The sequence below is a fragment of the Podarcis bocagei genome (assembly GCF_964188305.1).
Source record: "Podarcis bocagei genome assembly, chromosome: 1".
Taxonomy (NCBI): domain Eukaryota; kingdom Metazoa; phylum Chordata; class Lepidosauria; order Squamata; family Lacertidae; genus Podarcis; species Podarcis bocagei.
In genome coordinates, this window is record NC_138125.1 from 63,633,332 (window position 1) to 63,653,210 (window position 19,879).

A 19,879-nucleotide genomic window follows, 5' to 3' on the forward strand; every position below is an offset into this window, starting at 1 on the left:
TATCTTTGTCCAGTTTTGAATGTAATGGTGCAAGTCTGAATGCTAGCATGTGTGAATCTATAGTCAATTCACAGGATACTTTAGATTATCTTAAATCAGAGATGGAGAGCCTGTGGCTCTCCTGAGTTTATTTATTTTATTTTTACTTATTGTAAAGCATTTCTAAACCACTTAATATTTGAAAATCTCTAGGTGGGATACAAAAATGCAACACCAAAACAATAAAACAGTATAAAAGCAGAGATACCAACATATAAAGCAGCAAAACGGTATAATAGCAATAGAATAAAATCAGAAATTCAGCAATAACAGGTCCAATCTTATGGGTCAAGGTAAGTCCAGTAAAAAATATGTGTCCCTACAAGATGATGGTGAACCATACCTGGTTTAAGTTTACCTTGAAATCTCATTTCAAAAGCTGCAGATTGAAGCAATTTGGTGGAAAACCTGAACAATTCTGTAGATGGATGGTCAGCACACACTGCATCAAACCTACAGAAAAGAACGAATGAAAATAATTTTACATGGCCCATTTGTTAAATGAATAATAAAGGGTACAATTTTAAAGCTTTTCATAGGGAAAGATATGGTGACATTTCAGCACAAAGACTTGAAATTGCTTGTTCAAATGATGAGGAATATGTGAGCAAAGCAGGAAAGTCTGAGGACATCCATCAGAATCCTTTGACTCTGCACAAATTATGAAAAGAAATGTGACTGATTGCTGCCTTGTGCAGACTTTGGCTGAATTCCTTCTGCAGAAGCCAGATATAATTTTTATAGGCATTGAAGATGGTATGATACTAGTGCCATTTCCCAGCTCATCTCTTTGTCCCAGCCTGAAGAGGTGTTGCAGATTCTCTACATCTTTGTAGAACCTTAGAAATCATAGAATTGTAGAGTTGGAAGAGACCTTGCAGATCATCTAATCCAGGTGTGGCCAACTCCCAAAAAACTGGCAGTGATCTACCCGCTTTTGGGGGGTTCAGGTAAAAGTTGTTGAGCTTCTTTGGGGGGAGCCGGTGATCTACCAGTGATCTACCACAGATGTCCAGATCACAGTCTGCCTGTTGGACATGCCTGATCTAATCCAACCCCTGAAATGCAGGAATATGCAGCTGTACCGTATGGGATTGAACCTGCAACCTTGGCATTCTCAGCATCATGCTCTAACCGACTGAGCTATTCAGAAGACACATGGAAGCCTTGACACTGGGCCAGTACAAGACCACTGGCCAGCCTGAAAGGGGCCTATTCCTGTGCCCCTGTCACCTGTCTTTAGACTTCTTGATTCTAAAAGCAGATTGACAATGGAACCAATTACCTAGAGGAGGAGTAGGTTCTTCTTTGCTGGATATCTTCAAGCAGATTCTGAACAGCCATCTGTAGAGGCTGCCCAAGTTCTTGGAAAGCCATTATCCAAGTCTATGATTCTATACTGATGTGCCCTTGATCCTCCTGTTGTGAGTCTGTGTAGCTTCACTATTCTTTATTTAACTACATCCTCTCCAAGACCCCTCCTTTCTTTCACTGGACCTGCCGCCTGCTCTGGATCCTTTACTTACCAAAGTACTCATGTCTCTGTAGGCAGAGAAAGCAAACAGGAAAATGTGATACTAGGTACCTAGGCCCGGGCAACTACAGGTTGGGTCAAGAGACTTCAAAGCGCAAACAGATTGGCCTGCCCTCAGTTTTTCACACGGGTAAGATTATGTTTGCCATCCCAACCCAAACCCCTTTTGCTATGAGATCCGCTTGTTTCTTTAATGGGTTGTAAACAGCGTGCAATTATAAAATGTTTCATAGCTTCCAGACTGTCTTTGTCATGATACTCTTGAGAATGAATAAAACAGATTTTTTCCTTGGCATCTAAATTGCTACATCTGGAGAGCTGACAATTAGAGGTATATATATCCTAATGAAACTACGTGAAGGAGTCTGGCAGGACCTGCAAAAGTGACAGTCCATAGCTCTGCATGTTGCCTGGAAGGCAGGTTATTGTTGCGATATGTCATTTTGCTAGGTTAAACAAGTATTTAAGGATCCTATCTTGGGGAAACCGCTGGGGTTTTTTCCTTTGCACAGACATATGCTACAACTGCAGCGGGCATTTCACTTACTTTTTCTTTCTTTGACAGAAAATCCCCCTGGAAAATATTTGCTATGTTTTTCCCCCTCCCTTGTTTGATGGCAGGCTTCAGACCTGATTTTAATTCTATGTCATAATAAAGGCAATAGAGACTTTCAATAAAATCACGATGGATCCAAAAGTGGTGCTCCATCTGCTAGACTGTCACACAAGATATTATTCTTCAAAAGCAGAACATCTCTTGAGAGTCAGTAAAGCAATCTTGGGCACCAAAAGGGAAATTCAAGTCCTCACTGCTAGATAATGCAAGTCTGGAGTACTCTTTGCAATAGTTTGCCGTAATGGGACCAATTCACCACATAAGTAAGTCAAGAAATCCAAAAGATTCCTGAACTTCCTTACAGCAAAAATGTTTCGTGATCTCCATGGAGATGCTCTGAAATTGAATCTGAAGTTACTGAACTATCACATAGAATACTTTCTGGGAAAGACAGATAAGCCATTTTAAAAAATATATTCAATTAATAATAACAGATAGCAAGAATCTAGCACCTGAAAATTACTTTCTGTCCTGTTGTGATTTGAGCCTTTTGGCATCTATGGAGAGAGTGCAGTAGTTCCCAAATCTTGCCGCAGATTAAGCTCCCACAGAGGCCTCTGTCTGTTTTTAAAGCACACAAAAACATTTGAATTCACTAAACTCAGGAGCAGATGATAGTTACATTCCAGTGTGGTAAACCCAGACCATTATCACGGTATTTGGAGTTTTGATCAGGCACACTTCTTTGGGTGTCTTTTCAGATTGTTTGGTACTCATTCATTCAAGATGGCTGCTGCTAGTTGGAATTGGTAGGGCAAAAAACAGGGAAGCCAATAGTAGGTGAAACTGGAGTCAATCAGAGGTAGAACCAACTAATTCTAGCTTTGTCCCCATCCTCCTTCCTGTTGAGACATTGAGTTTCTCCCCACTCTGTCTGGAGAAAGCATAAGGACTGCCTCAATGAGTAACCACATAAATCTAGTGCTGGGCAAACTCTTACTGGCTCTATTCAGAATCAGCTTAGCAATGACAACCCTCTTCAGTCAAGGCCTGGAAAAAGGCAACAATATTTTTTCCTGACAGTAGCTGGTGCATACAAATTGATAGTGCCACACATGCATATCTTGTTGCTCCCCTGTAAACAAACATATCTGGGAATGAAAGGTGATAGATGTGAATGGGGTACAGGAACAGCATAAAAAGAATAGAACTACAAAAGACAATACAACAAACGGTCCTAAATAGAGAAGATACACACCAAATAAAAGGATGCTTTTGTTGGGCCTGTGATCCAGTAACACAGTTCAATGGTGGGGATAAACATTAAAGAACTCTGTAGTTTCAAAGAAAATAGAGAGTTTAACTTTAAAGAGCTTTTTCACATATGCCTACAAAGATGCAGGCCAGTGAGAAACTTATTAACATCTCGCTTTACATTTGAACTGGAGGAAAAGTTGAGAGGAGGGGTTGAGTAAATATTCACAATATTTATTTATTTATATTTATTTAGCAAAATCGATATATTGCCAGATCGTAATAAAATCTCCGAAAGGTTTATAAGGCAGTACAGCTATATGTGGTAAGATGGGCGATTTTGTATTCTGAGTAAGTTAATGCTACCTCTGGCAGCATCACTACATAAGAACTTAAAAGAGCCTGCTGTGTCAGGCCAATGGCCCATCTAGTGAAACGTCCTGTTCTCCCTGTGGCTGACCCTGTGGAAACCCTGCAAACAGGACCTGACCACAAGAACACTCTCCAGTCCAAACATGGAAGCAGAGCATTGCCTCCACAACCTGCAAAAGCATCATGTTAATCACGGCTCATTGCCACTGATATCCACCATCCTACATAGGTTATACTCTTAGGGATGTGCGGTTGGGGTGAAATCATTCTGCTTTCATTTAGTTTGCATTTCTAAAGGCCATCTTAATTTAGTTTCACATTAGTTTCGTTTCAAAATAAGCTCAGGTCTGCTGGTACTCAAGGCTGCTCTCTTGCTGAAACTAAACAGATCTGGGGCTGATCAGTGCCTGGCCTGAGGACTGTCTGGGAACCTCATGTACATTCGCTTGGTTTCCATGAAAGACAGCATGGTGGTTAGGCAGGGGTCAGCAAACTTTTTCAGCAGGAGGCCGGTCCACTGTCCCTCAGACCTTGTGTGGGGCTAGACTATATTTTGGAGGAGGGGGGAATGAACGAATTCCTATACCCCACACATAACCCAGAGATGCGGGCTGGATTTAGAAGGCGATTGGGCCAGATCCGGCCCCCGGGCCTTAGTTTGCCTACCCATGGGTTAGAGTGACAGACTAGGACCTGTGAGACTGGGGTTTGAATCCCCACTCGATCATGAAGCTTACCGGGTGACCTTGGGCCAGTCACTCACTCTCAGCCTAACCTACCTCACAGGGTTATTGTGGGGATTAAATGAGGAAGGGGAGAATCATGTAGGATATAAATGCCATTAAAAACATGAATAAACACATGATGGACGAAAGGTAAGACATAAATGTATTAAATAAATTTTACATTATTGTCACATTATTTTTTTTAAGAAAACATTGCAGTGGAAGTGTAGTGATACAGTTTCTTTTTTCCTATGGCAACTGGCAGCTGTGCTGAGCTTGTAAAAGGCCTTTCACATATGTTACTGAGCACTCCTTTGCTGCCTAACAGTGTGAGTTGTAATTTGGTTATTTGAAAACTTAAACGCTATATATAGTTTCCCTCAAAAAATCTGTGTACTCTTGGGCAGGTTAAAAAGTGTGTAGAAACTGAACATGTAAATGCAGTAGAGGTGCAGGGCAAGAGGAGCTGCTGAAAGGTTTAGAAAGGCAAAAGATAAAGGTCCTTTTAAATTCAGACTTCGGGTACCGCTGGAGGTTCCTGTGGCACAAGCCATCTGCAGCTTGATTTCAAGTACATTGAACAGTGATAAGACAGGCATCCTGCAGAGGGATTTAGCATGCCCAAAGGACCCTAAAACCAAAGCATGAGGGAAGGTTTTGTTGGTGCAAGGAAAAAATTGGCATATAAATGAGAATTTCCTGGATGCCAAGATCGAGATTTGGGGCAAGTACTCTTTGGTGAGAGAACCCCAGCAGAGATCTAAAATCTTTTTTTTTTTTTGGAAAATAATATTTATTAAAAGTTTAAGAATTACAGAACGAAGTAAAAAGGGGGGGAAAGGTAAACAATACAAATCAATACATTACAGTACGTATATAAAAAAAGACACAATACATCAGAACAAAAACAAAAGCAAAAACAATTAAAAGCACACCCAATATTTCCATATCTTTATCTTTCATTAACTTGTTTCATCGACCTCCTCACACCTCCCTTTTTGTGTTCTAGTTATTAATTATTTCAGCAAATCCTTTCCATCTTTCACTGTTTTCTGTCATTTAATTATCTTAATTTATTTTAACCTTATCTTACCATTAAAACCCTAAAACTTATTTATACTTAACTCCTTATAACATTTCTACTAAAGCCATATAATTTCATTCCAACATTTTTCTAACACTCATTAATTTTGCAACATTTCTCTAAATAATTTTTTTAAAAAACACACACACACTTTTTTCCCAATCTTCTTCCACCGTCTCTTCTCCCTGGTCTCGGATTCTGTCAGTCCTTTCTATCAATTCCATATGGTCCATCAACCTGGTGATCTTCTATCCGAGGCTCTTAACTCTTTTCCATGTCCCTTCTGCAGATCTTCTTCATATTTATACATGTGCTTTACTTTGTCTTCTGCTGATCTTGTTCTTAATTTCCTTCCTTTGGCACTGAGGAGTAGATCTCAGGGAAACTCCAACCTAACAATGTCTTTATTCCTTCTCGACAGGTCAGCCCATTCTCCATAGTCAGAACTAAAGTCCAAAAGATATTTCAGAGCGTGTTTCAAAATCCCTCCAAAGCTGAAGGCCCCCACAACTCCAATCACCCCCTGACCCAAATCCAGATCCCAAACCTGCATAAGCGGATCTATCCAACTTTCCTTCTCCAATCCAAGCGAGACTCCATCCCTCCAAATCTGGCTTTCTCTGGATTCAATCGTAAAGGGCAACAGCTTATGTTCATCAAATTGCCTCTGTAAGGCTGGGGCTCTCTCCACTTGAATTACTTGAGGTTCAACAACAACTTTCTCCTTCGTCTTCTCCACAGCTTGCCATGTCAAAACAGATTCTTGAATCAAATCCTGAGTTGTTTCTGTATAGGTATTTACTTTTTGTCCCAAATCAGTCATTTTTTGTCCCATATTGTCAATTTTAATAATCATCACATCCGTCTTCTTATGAAGCTGTTCCAATAAAGCACTTGTCTTGCAAAATGCAATCACTAAGGCGTCTTCTGTCAACATTCTTGTCCAAGGTCAATCTCTGTTTCTCACGGTCTTTAATCTCTACAGCTGGAAAATTCCCCAGCTCCACTCCTGCAACAGTTTCAAAAACTCCCTCTAGGGGAAACAATTTCTATTTGTATCCATCCTTTTAAACACAGATCCAGCAACAAAGTTAGTTCGATTTTCAGTTACATTTGCTCCTTTTCAAGTGCAAAAGGAAACAATGGAAACAATATATTTCTCTTATTTAACTATCTGTCAACATGCGTTTTATTCACAGTCAATGAACTTTCCCAAAACGTCGATCTTACTGGCAGCCCGTTCCCAGGTTCAAAACGGTGGTAATTTATCTTCCTTCGCTCTCTCTCCTGCAGGCTTAGGCGATCTAAAATTTCCCCCCTCTTCTCCTGCTTTCAAGGGGGGTTTAGTAGTTTTAACCGATGGAGATTTAATCCTTTACAAAAGGCTTTCCAGACTTTAGTTTGCAACGTCTTTGCTTCAATCTATTTACAAAAGAGGAAGGCGGACTTCCTGTTTGAAACCTTCCTGTTTCAATGCCAAATTAAGGTGTTTAAAGATCCAATTTTCCGTTCTACTCACAGGTAGTTGTTTAAAGTCCAATTGTTCACAGGAAAAAGTCAGCGCTCTCCGGCAACAGCAATGCGGCTTCACTCCGTGAAAGAAGCAGTCGATTCGAAGCACCGCGCCACTCACCCCACTTCGCTCCAGAACCCTGAAACCGGGTTTCCCCACGAGTAGGGGAGGCGCAAAAGGTGCCAGCCGAATCCCACGTCCACAGGCTTCTCCTGCCTGTGGTTTTTAGTGGGTCTCCGCCTCGCCGTGGCGGTCCAGACCCTGATTTCCACGGAGCGGATTCCTCCCGATCAGAGGAAATCCGCAATTGCCGGAGGCGCTAACCCGGAAGATCTAAAATCACAAAACATAAAGTAAAGTAAATAGAGGCTGTTAGACCTTTAAAATATGCCCTTGTGAGTTCCAAAACTTCCTTTTCCCCCTAGCATAGAAAAAGGCCAAATGTTTGGTAACTTACGAAGCCCCCAAAAGTCAGATTCATGTGCTTTCCCATTCAGCATTCAGAAAAAGTTGTAAAACTTGGTTTAGTTGCAAAGTGGTTAAAGTTCCTCAATTATTGGTGTAGGAAATCAAGAATAGCTTGTGAGAATCATATGGTCTGAGCTTGGAGCAACCAGTTCAGCCCTCACATGTTGAGCTTCTCAGGTAGGCTGAGGTGGAACAAAGGCTTGATTACCTAGTCCCTCCCAAGCTGAGCTAAGCCTGGTGGGACATCTTACTCTATGGTCTTAATCCCTCCATGCATTAATTAGACTTAAGCATGTTGATTATAATCTTTTTATGCCAACTTTGTCACTGCATGCCTCTCCTTTTGCAAATGACGCCTTGACCCTTTATGTGGCAAAAATGGCACCTACGACAGAAAGCAAAATTGAATTATAATATTACTAATGCATTTTTAAGGATTAATTTAAGACATTTGCATACTACTTAATTAAGCCCATTTCTCAGCGGTGTACATAAAAATAATGCACAGAAAATGAGATAATGAAACAAAAAATAATTATCATAAAGCCGATCATAATGTAAAATATAATAAAAACACATTCAACATGCAAATTGCACTGAAAGGTTTTCTGCAACTTGGGTTTTTTGTGTAAATGTTATTCCTTGATAGTTAGTGCAAATCCATGTAAATCTTTAATTTTTAATCTTCTGTGAGTACTCAGAAGTCAGTACATTAGGCACAATAAAACCTGGATGGTGAAATCATAGCGGCCGCTTCTTAGAAAACCCAAGGGACTTCTTCAGTTTGCATTTCTATGTTAAGCCACTCTCCATTCAACAACTCTTACAGCACATTATCATGAATATACCTCTCCATCTTTTCATCTATCAAGACTACTTCTACAACTGCACCATTATCTGAGAAGCAAATAAACCTTGCTTTATTTTTATTCTTTGAAATTAAAAGGTTGATGGTTGGCTTGAAGCCCAAAAATTCATGGGAGATAACTGCTCAATAGTTTGACTACAGTGCTACTCCTTGTTACCTCTGTGTGAATCCACCAAAGTTGAAATTGTATTTTCTAAAAGATTACATTTAGTCATTCATTTCAAGCTGCATGAGAACTGAATACTGTACATAAAACCCCACCCCTTTTCATTTTTTAAGCTTAATAAAAAAAGATTTTTTTTGTGCTCCAACAGTAAGAACTATTGATTAAAGCAAGTGGGTAGAAGTTTTGACTGCATCCAAACTGAGTTGAGATCATTCAAAAACTGTTTAAGAGAGACAACATCGAACATATGAAAAGAACCCATTTATATTTGCCAGAGGGAAAAAAAAAATCAAAGTCAAGGCTGAAGCTTAGGCATTAGCTTGGAGCTGTGCTGCCAGACCTTTGTGAAGCAGGAGTTCACTTCTAAGCTTCTGAAGTCTTAATGCTTTGTTTGGAAACAATTGCACTTATGCAAACTCACAGTCCACAATCTGTCAGAGAGTTAGGTATGCTTAATACCATTAAAATATCTGAGATTAAAAGGTAAAGGTAAAGGGAGACCATTAGGTCCAGTTGTGGATGACTCTGGGGTTGCTGCACTCATCTCGCTTTATTGGCTGAGGGACCCGGCGTACAGCTTCTGGGTCATGTGGCCAGCATGACTAAGCTGCTTCTGGCGAACCAGAGTAGCGCACAGAAACACTGTTTACCTTCCCGCCGGAGCAGTGCCTATTTACAGTGGTACCTCGGGTTACAAACGCTTCAGGTTACAGATGCTTCAGGTTACAGACTCCGCTAACCCATAAATAGTACCTTGGGTTAAGAACTTTGCTTCAGGATGAGAACAAAAATCGTACAGCGGCAGCGTAGCGACAGTGGGAGGCCCCATTAGCTAAAGTGGTGCCTCAGGTTAAGAACAGTTTCAGGTTAAGAACGGACCTCTGGAACAATTTAAGTTCTTAACCTGAGGTACTACTGTATATACTTGCACTTCGTGCTTTCAGGGACCGAACAACAGGAGCTCACCCCACTGCGAAGATTTGATCTACCAACCTTCTGATCAGAAAGTCCTAGGCTCTGTGGTTTAACCCACAGCGTCACCCGCGTCTGAGATTAGTTGTGCTTAATTCTCCATTGGACTGTGGCCTGGATTTTCTGTGACATGATCACTATTAACATCTGAGTACTCTGGTCTTGTCTGCCCTCATGTACCCATGGTGCTAGCCTCCCCCCCCCATTTGATGATAAAAGATGCCTGGCTATATCTTTGTTTTCCTGATACAAAGTTCATTAGGAGGATGAGACATCATCACATCAATTATTTCCATGGACACACTATGCCATGTGTTAAGCCTAGGCCTAGGCAGTTCTCTTCTGCATGTTTAGAAGATATGGAAGGAGCAATCAAGGATGTTCAAGTAAGATATAGCACTTTTCCTTTTATTTCTGAAATCTTCAGTAACTTTTCTTTCCCAATATTACTTCCCCTGCCCAGGGATGGAGTTTGATAATATGGCACCCTGAGCGAGGACAAAATTTGGCAACCCCAAAATATTTCTTATTTTCACAATAATACCTTTTGGTACAGTTGGCTTTTTATGGATCTTCTCAGTAGGTACCCATATAAATATCTGTTGTTGTTGTTGTTGTTGTTGTTGTTGTTGTTGTTGGGATACTGCCAGGGAGACATAAGCCATCATGCCCCCACGCTGACTCCGGACGTACATCGACCTCCCGTAGAAACGCAGTAGCAATCAATTAGCAACACAAAGCCTCAGAAATAGCTTTCCACATTGCTCTATCAGCAGAGTTCGTTCAGCGAAAGATGCACTAAGGAGAGCATATTTACAACTTTATTCAGCGTTGGTCAGAACAAAGAAAAAACATGACCGCCTGCTCCGATGTTCAAACACAGAGAGAGAAACGAAAGCAATAACAAAACATAAACTTCCTGTGAACAGGAAATACACAGACTCTGTGACTCAAAAGCCTGCTCCCTTTTAAGGTGGAACGGAAATATCCTAACAATCTTGCACTCCCTCTGTGTGGAGCAACCAGTGGCAGAGGAAGGGGGTGTGGTGGGTGCGGGCCGCCCCGGATGTCATCACCGAGGGTGTGTGTGACAAAATGAAAAAAAATATGAGTTTAAAAAATAAATACCGTATGTTCCAGCGTACAAGACAACTTTTTATCTCTGGAAAATCACCCCAAAAGTCGGTGGTCATCTTGTACGCTGGGTATACGCCTTGGGAAGGAGGAGAGGGAGCTGGTGAGCAGAGGCGCCCCTTGTGCCATTGCTCCTCCTCCCTCCCTACAGGAGGGGACGCGGAAAGTCTTCTGAGTGCGGTGCTCACATGCCCACCTGCCTGGTGCTGCACTGGGAGCCAGAGCTGGCCTCCGCCGTGGCCACGCGGCTCACGGGCACCAGGAAGAACCTGACGCAGCGAGGTGGTGCGCCCCTTTTGCCATCGCTCCTCTTCCCTCCCCTCAGAAGGGGATGCAGAAAGTCCTTCCGAGTGTGGCGCTAAGCTGCCCACCCGCCAAAAACCTTGCCTCAGGCTGCTGCGATAGCAGAGGCAGCGAAGGGGTGCGTGCTCTGCCCCTGGTGGCGCTCAGACTCTATAACTCTAAAACTCTAAAATTGAACAGCAAAAGTTGGGGGTCGTCTTATACGCCCAGTCACCTAATACGCTGGAATCTACAGTAAATAGAAAATAAAAAATTGGGCTCACAAAACTTTTTAGTTCAGTCAACAAACACAATGAAACGCAGCTGGGGCTGGACACCACACCACGGGGGCTGGCACTTACCGTGGGGCCTGCAATGTGCCTGAGCCACGCGTCTCTCCTGGGAGTGACATGGTGGCTTGGGCACCTGCAGGCAACGTGGGACTTGCATCTGCCCACCACCTCTCCCTCTGCCACCCTACAGCTGAGGGGGAGGTGGCAGAGAGGCTTCATGCAGCATGCCCGGCCCCATGGGTGACTCACCCCGCCCACAGCTGTAGGACGCATGCCCCACACAGGGCACCCAAGCAGCTAGCTATGCCACTGGGAGCAACTGCCTGTACCACACTAAATCTGACGCTGCCCTGCTTATGCAATAACTTGAACATCTATGCCTTTTCTTTTCGCACAAGATCCCAGTCAGATGGGGAAAAAAATAAGTGACCGAATCACAATTTATCTTTCTATGCTTCTATGCTTTCACATCATCCAAAAGAAAATGATCTTGTATATACCAGTGCATAACAAAGTGATTGGTGAATGAGGATTAATTCTCTAGATATATAATGGGATGCATTTTTTTAAAGCCACCCATTAGTATATGCAAATATGCCTTGAAAAAATTATTAGCGTCTCTTTGCAAGGTGATTAAAAATCAAATATACTTCTTCCCTCACCCCTGCAAGTGAACTCATGCTTCTATACAGATGATTGTCTTTATCACTTTTCTGCAGAGAAGAGAAGATCAAAGCTATTCTTTGTGTTTCTCATCTTTAGACAAAGAACGCAAGAAATAAAGCATTCCTGTTAATTCTGCATGTGTTTGGTTACAAGGTGTTTGCATTGCATTCCTTACTGTTCATTAGGTGCCATCCGTTCCTATTAGAGGGGAAAATACAAATAGAAAGGAAGGTAAGATAAATCTTCTCGTCTCTTCCATGAAGTCACGTTTTTAGACTTCCTTCAATTACAATAATAGAAACAACCTCAGCAGTTTCATAACACCAATTTTAGGTTTTCGCCATGTGCTTTTGAAATGGGAATGGAACTTTAATTGTACAAAAGTACAACAGAACCCTCATATTGGGCTTTGAATGGTTCCTTTTGTGAGGTTTCTCAACGTGATGCTGTTCTCCCCTCCCCCCAGGATACTCGAAGAGTGATATCATTCCCAATTAAACTGGGCTACTTTGTAAGGTCATGGTGACCTTTAATTATTTTCTGAAACTGATTCATCATAGGAGTGCCGGGCACCTCAGGCACCCATTTAGGTAGTAAATTGCAGTGTTGAAAAGTGTAGGAACTAAGCACCAGTAGAATTTTGACTAAGCTAAACCACATAATTAATGGTAAGGATAAGCAACTACAACAAGGGTAGGCAACCTAAGGCCCAGGGGCCGGATGCAGCCCAATCGCCTTCTCAATTCGGCCTGTGGACGGTCCGGGAATCAGTGTGTTTTTACATGAGTATTTAAAATGCATCTCTGGGTTATTTGTGGGGCCTGCCTGGTGTTTTTACATGAATAGAATGTGTGCTTTTATTTAAAATGCATCTCTGGGTTATTTGTGGGGCATAGGAATTCCTTCATATTTTGTTCCAAAATATATTCCGGCCCACCACATGGTCTGAGGGACGGTGGACCAGCCCACAGCTGAAAAAGGTTGCTGACCCCTGAACTACAATGTAGAACAGACAAGTTACATCCTTAAAAGCAAATGATGATTGACTTTTCCTTTGCCAAAGGAAGAGCCCAGGGATGGCTGGTGTTGACAGATGGATGAGGGTACTGAGACATACTCCTAAGCCATGCACATCCTTCTTATAAAGAGGAACTTAGAAGCACTGGATACATTTTTTTATTACTGCACATAAATACATCAGAAATCTTCAAATGGAATTGTTATAATCCATAAAGGTGAAGACAGACAAGCATTTCAAGTGTGGTTGAAGTGACCTGAACATGCATTCTTTTGGCGCAGGAAGCAAATGCCACAGAATGCAGTGAATATGTCAAACTTTATAATATATTTTTATATATTTCTCTTATATCAGCAGGTTAACTTCAGTCAAGATAGGCAAGGCCAGTTCAAACAGAGAAAAGCTGTGTGAAAGCTCTTTTCCCCAGAGATCAGGCAAAAACTGGTCCATGGAGAACTCCAATGGGTCTTGCTGGCTCAAGCTCTGTTCTACAAATGTTGCTGGTGGAAGATGTTGTCATAGCAAAGAACAAAGCAGAAAGCTTATGTAGGCTGACAAGTAGGGTTGTGTGGTAGGCACTATCTTTCTAATAAAAGATTCTTGCCTAATTTTACAGTCTTTCAATTTTGTGAGGCTGGGATGACAGTGGTAGTGCAAGGGACTCATCCTCTGTCTGAAGATGGTATGAAGACTGTCCTCTCTTGCTGGGAGGGCCTCAGACAAAGTACTGGCAGCTCTCCACTGAGAAAGTGTCCTGAGTCCTCATCAGGACTACCAATGTCTACTAGTCACAATGGCTATCATATCTAGTATGCCTCTAAAGACCAGCTGATGAGGAACATGAGTGGGAGAACCCTACTGAGCTTGTGGGCTTTCCATAGATGCCTGGTTGGTTAGTATGACTCAGAGGGCTGCTCTTATTTTCATGATTTATTCTGCAGATGAAGAACAAATCTCAGCATGTATGCTTATCAAGCACAAAGCTCTGTGTGGCCTATTGTGATCAAGGTCTGTGGTTCTCCTTTCCGTATGAGTCACTCTTCCACAAGCACTCACAATTGTGCTGTCAGAAGCAAACCCTGCCATTAGATATTAACCTTGAACATGTGCCACTGCTAGGTTCTCCTTTTTCTTTTTGAGCAATAGCCTTAAGTGTTTGTATTATTCCGCTCACAATAGAAATGCCTGGACAGATTCCCACTACTTCCATATGTGAAAAGTTTCATTAAATGGCAAATAAAACATGAAGGTTAAAGTCTTTTCAAGGAAACTGTAAACATTATTCAGGCACGGTGCCAGATTTTTTCTGGGAGCCGGGGAAACTTTGCTTTGGTGGCCTTCAGTAGCAAGAGAAAAGTAGTAAAATTCCAGGCAAAACCGATAGGGAAGGGCCCTGAGAGAACCAGGAAGCAGAACTGGCTGCCGGAAGAAAGTGAGCCACCTAGACAGGATGTATGCCATGTGATTGGTCCTTCTGTGATTTCTCTAAAAAAGTAAATAGCAGCCAAGGCAGGTAGGGGTGGGATATGGATTGGGAACTTGGCTTAGATCAGGTGGGCTTCAGTCCTTTATCGCCACTGTGAATTAAATTAGCCCCCACACCCACATGATGACTGAGAGGAGATCCACATGACTTCTCTGGGAATTGTAGTCGGTTAGGGGTGCTGGGAACTGTGGCTCTAAAGTCTCTTGACAACTCTCAGCACTCTAAACCAACTACAGTTCCCAGGTGTGGTGTATTTTTTTTTGGGGGGGGGAGCCATGATTGTCAAAATTGTATAAGAGTGGTTTCAAAAGATGGCGCAGATGTGATGTAGTAACATTTTCGTACAGAAGGCCAATATATGTGCTCCCCCCCCACCTCTTAAATTCCATGATTATTCTTAGTTATCATCAGACTAGAGATTTAAAAGAAGGGTATTTCTTAATATAAAGTGTGATACAGTTGTGTGCAAAACAGATATGTGTGTTACCATTGAAGAAGTGAAAAGAAAGAAGTCAGAGAGCCATCTTTAAAAAGTCATCTTTCTAAATAAACAGAGATTACAAGACGAACTCCTCTGACAGCAGAGCTGAAAAGCTCCTATAACTACTAAACAGATTCTACCATTACTACCAGACGTTGTGTTTAGGGTGCATTTCTGTTTACTGAATCAACATAAGATGGCAGTTGTGCCAGCAGCAGATGGAAATCAATATATTTATGCGCATTTTTACAAAAAACAACAACCTCAACTCTCTCAAGAAATGGTTTCTTACTCCCCAAGAAACTGATTAACACTATGCAGGCTTTTCAGGGTACTTAATATTTTCAAAAGAACAACATTTGAAAGCAAAGTAGTCGTCTACTTGAAGATCTCCCATTTGTCACTTGTGTTTATAATCTGCTTGAATGTTCCAAGCTTCAGTCAAGCACTTGGATCACGTAAGTCAGAAATTCATGCAGGGAAGAAGAAAAAGCCACAAAGCTGCCATTCTATCATAGGCTGCTTATTTGTCTTTCAAATAAATAGGTATTTTAATCTCATTTTTGAAGCTGCTATTCAAATGTTTCATGGGTTCTCTAAGGAATAGGTTTTTAGATTTTTTTTGGAAATGTGTCATCCTAAGGCAGAGGTGGGGCACTTGTCATCTGTTGGCTAATTAGGCCCACCAGGCTTCCTCATTTGTCAATTCGGACCAAGCCACATACACCTGCCTTATACCTAACATTATATGTGATGCCCATAGTGGGACAGATGCAGCTGGGCCAAAGGAGCTTTGCACCCACCATGCCCTGTGCATAAGTTTTGCCAACCCTGGAATTGATAGTTTGGACTTGCGAAGTCCCATGTGTGAAACTGCATCGCTAAGGTCCCCAGACATTAGGGAGAACATTTTGATGGTACAAAAGTCTGAAAGTAGAACAGACCACCTCAGAAGGCTGGATGATACAGGGATGGTACAAGCTGTTTGCTCATGGCAGTTTAACATTGATTTGAAGCTTTCAGTGTATGCATGTTTTTCACATGATTCACAGAACACTGTACAGTGGTACCTCAGGTTACAGACGCTTCAGGTTACAAACTCTGTTAACCTAGAAATAGTACCTTGGGTTAAGAACTTTGCTTCAGGATAAGAACAGAAATCGCGTGGCAGCAGTGGGAGGCCCCATTAGCTAAAGTGGTACCTCAGATTAAGAACGGTTTCAGGTTAAGAACGGACCTCCGGAATGAATTAAGTTTGTAACCAGAGGTACCACTGTACATCATTACAGTGGTACTATGGTTTATGAACAGTCCTGTTTACGAACTATTCGGTTTACGAACTCTGCAAAACTGGAAGTACCAGTAGTGCTCTGGTTTGCAAACTTTATCTCGGTCTACAAATGGAAGCCGAATGCTGGAAGGGCACCGGCGGCAGGAGGCCCCATTAGGGAAAGCAAGCCTCAGTTTAAGAACGGTTTCAGTTTAAGAACGGACTTCCAGAATGGATTAAGTTTGTAAACCGAGGTACCACTGTACAACAATGGGCACAGTAGGAATAGCCCTTCTGTCTGCTATGCAACCCCAATCTGCTCCAGAGGGTTGAAGGACTCCCTCCAGAGCAACATGGGCAGGCATGACGGCTGCGGGAGAAATCGCCTCCATCACCTTTCCATTCACAGAAGCCTCTGCTGAAGAAAAACGCCTTCCATGAGCAACAAAGTGAATTGCTGGGATGCTAACAACAACAACAACAACAACAACAACAACAACAACAACAACAACAACAACAACAACAATAATTTATTTATACCCCACCCATCTGGCTGGGCTTCCCCAGCCACTCTGGGTGGCTTCCAACAAAATATTAAAATACAGTAATGCATCAAACATTAAAAGCTTCCCTAAACAGGGCTGCCTTCAGATGTCTTCTAAAAGCCTGGTAGTTGCTGTTCTCTTTGACATCTGGTGGGAGGGCGATCCACAGGGCAGGTGCCACTACTGGGAAGGCCCTCTGCCTGGTTCCCTGTAACTTGGCTTCTCGCAGTGAGGGAACCGCCAGAAGACCCTCGGCGCTGGACCTCAGTGTCAGGGTAGAATGATGGGGGTGGAGACGCTCCTTCAGATATACTGGACCTTCCTTCCTTCTTGTTTAAATTCCTCAACCTGCAGTCTCGAATCCCATTTTCTCAACAGTTTTGTAAATAAAATGTTGCAAGTTTTCTCCCTTGAATCAGCTTGATCCTGGACTGGCCTGAACTGGAGGTAACTATATCTGAGACCTCCAACATATTTTAGAACTAATGGGCAACACTACCAACTCCTTAAACTGTGTATGATTTTCATGACATGAAGACCAGTAAAAAATGAGGGACTCTTCAGTAGCTTGCCCAAATAAATGAGGCACCAGCTGCTGCTGCAGCTAGGAAGGCTGTGTGCTTGAAGAAATTTTATATAGTACATTGTAGTGAGCAGTCCTGTAGCACAGAGTATCACCGTCTTTACTTATTCTGAGATCTCATTAAACTCAATGGGCCAAATCCATCACTTTCACTCAGTTGCTATACATGGCCTGTACAATAATGGAACCTGTGAACTGAGGTACTGGGCAATGGAAAGACTCCATCATGGAGCAATGAAATTGCACCAGAATAGTGTGGGGAAGCTATATATGTCATGGTAGATTGACTTCAGCTTCTTTGAATGACTCTAACTTTGCTTGGTAAACTACACCTTTGAACTACATTAGAGGTGACAGACTAACAGAAGGGTTCTGTACCTGCAGATCTCTGTGCAGCAATACTAAGCACAGCTTTCCTTGATGGTTTATTGTGGGAAGGGCAAGAGAAATACTCCTCATTTCCAACCCCTTATTTTCTTCTGGGTGAATTTGATTCTGAGAGTTGGGAATAGAAAAGCAGGCGTCCTCATTTCTATTTGTCCACCTGGCCCCAGGGGAAATTTTCTACCAAGGGAAAATCTGATTTTGGAGATACAAATTTTCTAAATAAAATAGTATAATCATACATGTATATAAGCACACAATATAATTTTTAAGATAAACAAATGTTCATGGAATAAAATATTTGAATATTACGCAATCACACATTTTACCATTTTTACTATGTGAAATATTGGTATAAAAAACCACAATATTGGAAGATCCCAATACAAAAATAGAACAGTCAAATTATTAAAAATAGAAAGGTGGTTTCACATAAAAAATCACAACTGCTGAACCAGAATATGAGTACAGCAGGATAATAAAAAAAATCTTTCTCCAAGGAACACACAGTCATTGAAATTGGACCCCAATCTCTCCAAAGGTAGTTCCAAACTAATCCAAGGCTGCATACACTTGCAGCATTTTGTTCTAAACTCAAGGGGAAATGAGTATTTCCTAGGTAGTCCACACACAATTCACATCTGTTGTATATGTTTTGCCCTGAAAAGCTCTTATTGAGAAACTGATTTCATTCTGAAAACAAAAGCCCACTGCAGATTGATTCTGTATTACTGGACAGTGTGAACATTTGAAAACAGAGTAGGTGGTCCTGGCAATCGGTTGGTTGTGCATCCATACCTGCCCAATGACACGATGGGTGGATGTATGCCAAGATTTCAGCCACCACTTCATTCACCCTCCCCAATCAAGGGGAGAGTTTTGAAACACAAATCAGGTAAACACATCCACCTTTGTCATAGACTGCAGGATCTAGAATCAATCTGGATCAGAAGGAGCACAAACAATTCTGGATTGAGAAAAACTACTTTTTGTGTTATGAATGGGTTAGTGTGTATGCAGTTCAAGGGTCTCTGTCTTAACTTCAGTGGGAGCCTAGCCTGCTGACTGGTTTCAGAATATATTATCAAGGAGATAATATATTGCATATAAGACGCTTCCAAATGAAAAGGTTGCATGCAGTAAAATTTGCATATCCATAAAAGGTGGGAATGCCATTTCATAGGGATGGTAACCTTTCTCTCTCCTTAGTGTTAACCTAAAAACAACAAGCTGGATAAAAGTCTTTAAAAATACATCTAAAACTTTGGAAGAGACATATAACTGGCAACAGTAAGCGCATCTTTAAAACACTATTCTTGAAAGCTCACAATGAAAAGTCAAACCAAACAGTTTGCAGACTGCGAAGTTAGACCTTCCCTTTCATCTAATCTTGTGGAAGAGTAGTGTGATATGAAAATGGTCAAAGTTTACTCATTTGTGGGGCAGGAAGAAAAGATCAGACAAGGGGAAGGGTACTTTCAACCCTCACACCAGATAAAATGTGTGTATGTGTGTGGCGAGGGGAGAATAGGTCGCCTTTTTCCCAGGGAGTGAAAGAGAAAGGAATTGATTTACCCACTTCTTTTCTTTTATTTTTTTTAAAAAAACTAATTTATATTCATTTTAAAAACAATAAAACATGAAAATCAACCCTTTCAATCAATGCAAAACAATTCAGCAAAAAATACACAAAGGAAGGGCACGGATTGTTACAAATAAATCATCCACTATTACTCAATCAAGTGGAAGATTTGAGCAAACAGGAAAACAAAATCTAGATTGCTGGCAATTTCAAGTATGGCTGCCCTTCTTCTGTGGAATAGTATTTCTATCTGCACTTTTTGGAAACAGTTGAAGGCAGGTGGGTCTTTACAGTTTGAGCACCCACTTGTTAGGACTTTAATCTTGTTTTTCTACCTAGTATGGGTTTACTGTGGGAAAGGGTTCAGAAATCAGGGGTTGCAACAGAAACAACTTTGCTCCAAGGCCTTATGGAGCACTTCTTGACCTTGCTGGAATATGGATCAAAGCCTTACCAGTTGATCCAAGAAAGTGTGGAATGATATAAGGGAAAGACACTTTCCATTTTATACTGTGCCTGAAGATAACCAGCTCAGCATCTTCTTCTCATTAAAAGGGAGGGTGAGTAGGGGCTTGCTCTGATGTGGAAAGCAGATCTCCCTTTT

General features: G+C 41.7%; 1 protein-coding gene and 1 long non-coding RNA gene across 2 annotated transcripts in view; both read right to left on the reverse strand.

Annotated features, from left to right (window-relative positions):
• The window catches only part of FANCF (FA complementation group F), a 315,286-nt gene that overhangs the window by 222,348 nt on the left and 73,059 nt on the right, over positions 1-19,879 (reverse strand). The gene's annotated exons all lie outside the window — the stretch shown is intronic.
• On the reverse strand, positions 338-3,562 carry LOC308576189. The gene is made up of 3 exons (XR_014003135.1): positions 2,642-3,562; positions 1,325-1,581; positions 338-492 (listed from the first exon to the last, which is right to left on the reverse strand). It is a non-coding gene; the product is annotated as an uncharacterized lncRNA (long non-coding RNA).